Below are 6,543 nucleotides of genomic sequence, written 5' to 3' on the forward strand. Positions count from 1 at the left end.
TCTACTCCATGAAATAGTATTATCTGTTAAGAATGACAAAATTATGCCATTTACAACCAGGTGGTCCCAAGGAGAGTCCATTATTCTCAGTGAAATGTATCAGTCCCAAAAGAGTAAATATGTACGTTCTCGCTAATATTAAGAAACCATCATGGAAAGTATAACTTCAATGACCTGATCCATACTGGGTTTTGTTTGTTAATTTGTTACTTTTTGACTGTTTTATTTATTATTTTTTGCTGCATCCCATCTTTTGATGATTTAGAACTCAGTTACATTTATCCCAGATACATTCTTTTCCTGACTAGACAATAAGATGCTGGACTCTATGTTTGGTATATGCTTGTAATGGGGAAATCTCAACTGAACTTGAACTGTGGTTATGCAACAAGGTGTAGGAATCCACCATGGTGGGAGGGCTTGGAGAATGATGAGGAGAATCCAAGTACCTATGAATCTGTGTCACATAATACAATGTAATAAATGAATTAAAACAAAGAAAAGAAGAAAGAAAGAAACCATCATGGAAAGTATAACTTCAGTGTCCTGATCCATACTGGGTTTTATTTGTTTGTTAGTTTGTTAGTTTTTGACTATTTTATTTATTTATTCATTTTGCTGCATCCCATCTTTTGATGTTTTAGATTTCAGTTTCATTATCCCAAATACATTCTTTCCTTTATTTGAATTCCTCACTGCCTCGTGGATTACATGGTGGCAACATTTTTCCCAAGAACTTTTTTTTAATAAAGATTGGTTAATTTTTATTGCAACGTCAGATATACAAAGAGGAGGAGAGACAGAGAGGAAGATCTTCCATCAGAGGATTCACTCCCCAAGTGAGCTCAAGGGCTGATGCTGTGCTGATCCAGAGCCAGGAGCCAGGAACCTCCTCCATGTCTCCCACACGGGTGCAGGATCCCAAAGCTTTGGGCTATCCTTGACTGCTTTCACAGCTACAAACAGGGAGCTGGATGGGAAGTGGAGCTGCCAGAATTGGAACCATTGCTCATATGGTATCCCCAAATGCTCATGGTGAGGACTTTAGCTACTAATCCACGCTGATGGGCCATAATAGACTTGTGTGTGTGTGTGTATTTTTTCACACTTGTGTTGGTTAATTAGTGGTGGTTTTTCCATGGTGTTGTAATTGCTGTGGTGGTGGTTGTAGATGTTATTCTAATTCATACCAGTATTTGACCTTGTTTCATGACTTGTCATTTATGGAAATGTACAGGGATGAAATACTGGGGCCTACCATATCCAGATGTGGGGGAACAAGGCAACATTCATTCCTGCTTCCAAAAAAATGGTGGACTCCCAATAAAATTGATGGAAATATGTAGACAATGGGTTGCTGAACTCTCTGACATTGTCTGTACCAGCAATGCTTGGGAACACTCAATAAAAGACTGATGCAATTATGACATAATTATGGAATTATGGGGAAAATTTGTTGTGCTGTGGGGCAGAATCCCAGTCTATACAATATTGAACCACAAAATTCAAAAATTTCAAAATAAAAACATATATACAAAAAAACAAAAGAATCAGCTAATGAGAAGTACAATGATCAAGAATAAAAGTGGAGAACAAATCACAACATAGATAACTGAAGACTCCCCTGTCAAGGAACAAAAGCCTTTAGCTCCCTCAGTGATAACTGAGGACTACATTGAGAAAATAAAGGATACAGAATGACAGTGGCAGAAGAATAATCTCAGAGTTCAAAGATATTTTTTATTACAATGGGAAAACAATTTAAAGGTGGAAGCAGAGCTGGGTAAAGCTATAAAAAAAGAAAACGCATTTAAGAAGTAAGACATACTACTAAAAGGCCCACATAGAAGAGTTATAGAAATCCTAGAAGGTGCAGAAAGAGAAGTTCTGTTTAAAAATGTATTCAATGGGCCAAGCAGCATGGGCTAGCAGCTGGGATCTTCATCTTGGAGGCACCCGGGGTCCCGTGTGGGTGCTGGTTCTAATTCTGGTAGCTCCATGTCCCATTCAGCTCTCTGCTTGTGGCCTGGGTAAGCAATCGAAGACAGCCCAAAGCTCTGGGAACCTGCAGCCATGTGGGAGACCCAGAAGAAGCTCCTGGTTCCTGGCTATGGATTGACTCAGCTCCAGCTGTTGCACCCACTTGCAGAGTGAATCATCAGACGGAAGATCTTCCTCTTCGTCCTTCTTCCTCTCTGTATATGTGACTTTGTAACAAAAATAAATAAATATTTATCAAAGAAATGAATTCAATGGGCCTGGCATGGTAGTCTAGCGGTCAGAATCATCATTTTTCATGCATCAAGAACTCATAGGACACTAGCTCTAATACCCATGACCCGACTTACACTACAGCTACTGGCTTGTGTCCCTGGAAAACAGTGAAGGAAGGCCAAACCATGCGATGCTGCACCCAGACTGGAGACTTAGAAGAGGCTCCTGGCTCCTGCCTTCGGATCAACTCAGCTCCTGCCATCACTGATGCTTGGCAAGTGAGTCAACAGGCAGATCTTCCTCTGACTCCTCTGCTCTATATATTTGACTTTCCAATAAACATAAAATAAATCTATTTTAAACAACAAATTCAATGAAATAACAAATGAGAAATTTCGTAAACTGCAGACAGAATGGACATTGACATTCAGGTAGCGTACAGAACTCCCTACCTGTGTTTTGACCAAAAGTAATCTTGACCGCAATGCAAGATAATCAAGCTCTAGTCAAAGGAACACAAGGAAGAAATCCTTCAATGTACTCGAGAAAAAAAAAAAAAACAGATCAATTGACATATAGAGGAAGTACAATTAAATTCATAGCTTATCTCTCTCACAGGAGACTATAGGTCAGAAGAGAATCGTGTGATATATTCCAAATTCTGAAAGCAAAGATTGTGAGTTCAGGATAACATCTCAGCAAAGCTTTCCTTTGTCGTCTTCTCCAATTTTTTTTGGATTTTTATTTATTTTCATTTTTGGTGATTTTTACATAGATGATTAGGATGAATAGGGTCAAGGGCTACAGGACATTGGGTGAGATCACAATTTCCACGTTCTCTTTTTTTTTATTGCTGAATCTGCAGGAAGGGAGTAGTCAAGGAGAGAAGTCACATTCAGCCTCCTTTATTGACAAGGCAGATAAACAGAGAGGAGGAAAGACAGAGATCTTCTGTTCAATCATTCAGTCTCGAAGTGACCACAATGCCCAGATCTGAGCCGATCTGAAACCAGGAGCCAGGAGCTTCTTCTAAGGTCTCCCATGTGCATGCAGGGCTCCAAGGCTTTAGGCCATGCTTGAGTGCTTCCCAGGCCACAAACAGGGTGCTGGATGGGAAGTGAAGTCGACCACTGGGATTAGAGCCAGCACCCATATGGGATCCTGGCCTGTGCAAGTGAGGACTCTAGGCTACCATGCTGGGCCTGGCTTTGTTTTGTAAAAATGAAGATTCTTCCACAGTAAAGAAGAAAGAATATGCCTTGACGGTTCTCCATGAGCCAGCATGCAGGTGGAGCAGTGGGCAGGCCTTCCAAAACCTGAGTGTCTTTGGGAGGAAGAAATGTCTTTGCTTTCACAATATGCCTTATACACAAATCGTCTGGCTCCAATTCTATGAAATTTGTGAGATTGTTCAGTGCACAGCTGTTAGCCAAGAGGAAGGAAACTTACAACTGACAGTTCATTTTTTTTCAGTGTTATAAAATTCATTTGTGTAAGCATTCAGATTTTTTGGTTGGCAGAGATGACATGCAGATTCTACTGCAAGGTGCAACAGAAAATTGTACTGGAAAAGACAGGACATCTGGCGCAGGCCAGACGAGTGTTAGACGAGAGTGCGTCATCCAGGAGAAAGGTGAAATGATAATAACTTAAAGCTCCATGAGACAAGATAGGTTCTGATTTAAAACACTAAGAAATCATAATACCATCCATGAGACAGGAAATCAACATCTAAGTGTACCAAGGGGATGTGGGCCTGTGCTGAGGTACAAAGAGAAGTGTTCCCTACAAGGAGTGTTAATTATTCATGGCAAACCCTGCAAGTACAAAATAAAACCCAAATCACTGCTCACAGAATTCAAAATTTACATGTAATAAAGGCAAGGCAATAGACTCAAGTTATGGCCTGTCAAATATTTGCTCCACTGACATTATCTACAGAAGCACTTGGCCAGTGTGTGCACAGTGACTCCTTATGCATGCCCAAAGGGGTTCCGTAAAAATGACACTATATACAGATCTGTACAATGACTCGCCAGAGCGATTCTCCTTCTCCCAGGGGAGCTGTCAACTTCAAGAATACCTGAGGTTTCATGTCTGTAGTTGCCTTATCATAATCCCAAATAAACACTTTCAGGTGTGTGTGTGTGTGTGTGTGTGTGTGTGTGTGTGCGTGTGTGTGCGTGTTTAAAGAATCTTTCCTTGAATATGTGCACTATGGTGAAAAGTAAAGCAGGGATAATAAAACGATCGCTTGCAGGAGCTGGCCCTCCCACCCCATCTATCCAAGAGACTTCATCTGGCCATGGCACAGTGAGGGCCATGGCACCGGCGGCTGTGAGGATGGCTCCTCAGCGGCACACCTGCTCAGCAGCCAGCAGAGGCTCTCCTTGACTTTGAGAAAGGAGGATGAAGAAGAAGAAAGAAAACCCCAAACCCATAATGACACAGCGTTTCAGTGTGATGAGGTTCCTCCACCACTCAGAGAGTATCTCTGCAGCCGCTGCACCAGCTGGGCCACCATGGTGTCGGAGATCCCGGGCAGGCCTCCTCTGCCAGGTAAATGGCTCACGTAGCTCCTCAATGGAACCCACGCTCCCGCCACATGCCTGGCTCTTCCCTTTCAACTGTGCAAGCAGAGGAGAGATTATTGTAGATAAACACGGGGAGAAAGGCCTCTTTGGGATGTCTGTCAACTTATTTCTTTCCAGATCGCCTGGTGGAAGAGCCCCATTCTCCAGATTCTTGGGGTCCTTCTCTCGGATGGTGAAGATCCAGTGCCCCGAGTCACTACCTCCAGCGGCCTGGCCGTCTGTTTCCGCATCAGAGTCTTCAGAGCTGGAGTCCTCATGGCTCTGCTCAGCCTTCCACCTCTTGTACCTGTCTATGAGCTCGGTCAGGTAGGACGTCTTCTTGGCACTGTGGAATATAAACTTGTGCTTCAGCAGCTCCTTAGCAGTGGGTTTGAAGCTGGGCTCCTTGTTGAGACAGGCCTCCACGAACTCCTTGAGCGGCTTGCTGTAGTTGCCCTCCAACGTGGGCAGGCTGTTCTTTGGGATGAGGAACAAGACTTTCATGGGGTACAGCTCTGAGTGAGGGGGCTCCCCCTTGGCCAGCTCGATGGCGGTGATGCCCAGGGACCAGATGTCTGCCTTTGAGTCATAGGCTGACTGCTTGATCACCTCAGGCGCCATCCAGAAGGGGGTGCCCACAAAGGTGTTCCTTTTGATCTGGGTGTCTGTCAGCTAGCCCGCCACTACAAAATCAGCCAGTTTCACAGCCCCGTGTTCAGACAGCAGGACGTTGGCCGCTTTGATGTCTCTGTGGATCTTCTTCTCTCTGAGTGCAGGTACTCGAGCCCTTTCAGGATCTCCCTTAGGATGGTGGCAATCTGAGTCTCGTCCAACGGGCCAGGCTCTAACAGGTCCAGGGCTGAGCCTCCGCCGAGGTACTCCATGATAATCCACAGCTTGGAGTCCTTCATATAAGATCCGTAGTACTTGGTTACGTAGGGACTGTCGCACTGACTCAGCACAGTGATCTCTTGCCGGATGTCCTCTATCTCATCTTCTGCTCCTTCCAGATCAATGATTTTTATGGCAACTACTTTCTGAGTCCGATTGTCAATGCCCTTGAACACCTCACTGAAAGAGCCCTTCCCAATTTTCTACAGTTTTGTGAAAAGCTCCTCTGGGTCTGCTTTCAGATTCTGCATGCCGGGCAGGCCTGACTGCACCGGGGAGTGAGCCATGGCGCTCAGGACGTCCACTTCCTGGGACGGGGCGGTCGTGTCGTGGCGATCCGCGCAGGCGAACAGGCCCACGAGCCGTGCCGGTCCCGAGGCCACCCCAGCTCCTGGCGAGTCCCTGCGGGCGGCGGGGCTCTGAGACAGGCAGCGGGCCGCGTCCCCATGCACAGCGCCCAGATGCGGAGTGGGGCGGGGAGGAGGGGTCCGAGCGAGAGCCACTGCCACCACCACCTCCACCTCCACCGCTGCTTCTAGGAGGGAGCCAGGCGGCCTTCAGCCCTTACTCTCTAGCAGCCGGGACCTGGAGTGGGCGCACACAACCAGCCGAGCCCACAAGTTTGAGTTCTGCGTGCTGAATTCTGAATCCTGAACATTGTGTTCTGTGTTCTGATTTCTAAGTTGTAAATTCTGTGTGCTGAATTGCGAGTTCTGAGTTACTGAGTTCTCATGCTGAGTTCTGAATTCTGAGTTCTGAGTTCAGAATTATGAGATTTGAATTTCGAGTTGTGAATTTCGTTTTATTAGTGCCGAGTTCTGAATTCTGAGTTCTGAAGCATGAGTACTGCGTTCTGAGGTCTGAG

At 45.3% G+C, this 6,543-nt stretch overlaps 1 pseudogene; it reads right to left on the minus strand.

Moving 5' to 3' along the window:
* Positions 1 to 4,544: 4,544 nt before the first annotated feature.
* Positions 4,545 to 6,037, minus strand: LOC131478765 (serine/threonine-protein kinase 24-like; annotated as a pseudogene).
* Positions 6,038 to 6,543: the final 506 nt, after the last annotated feature.

Source organism: Ochotona princeps, chromosome Y (genome assembly GCF_030435755.1).
Source record: "Ochotona princeps isolate mOchPri1 chromosome Y, mOchPri1.hap1, whole genome shotgun sequence".
Classification (NCBI taxonomy): domain Eukaryota; kingdom Metazoa; phylum Chordata; class Mammalia; order Lagomorpha; family Ochotonidae; genus Ochotona; species Ochotona princeps.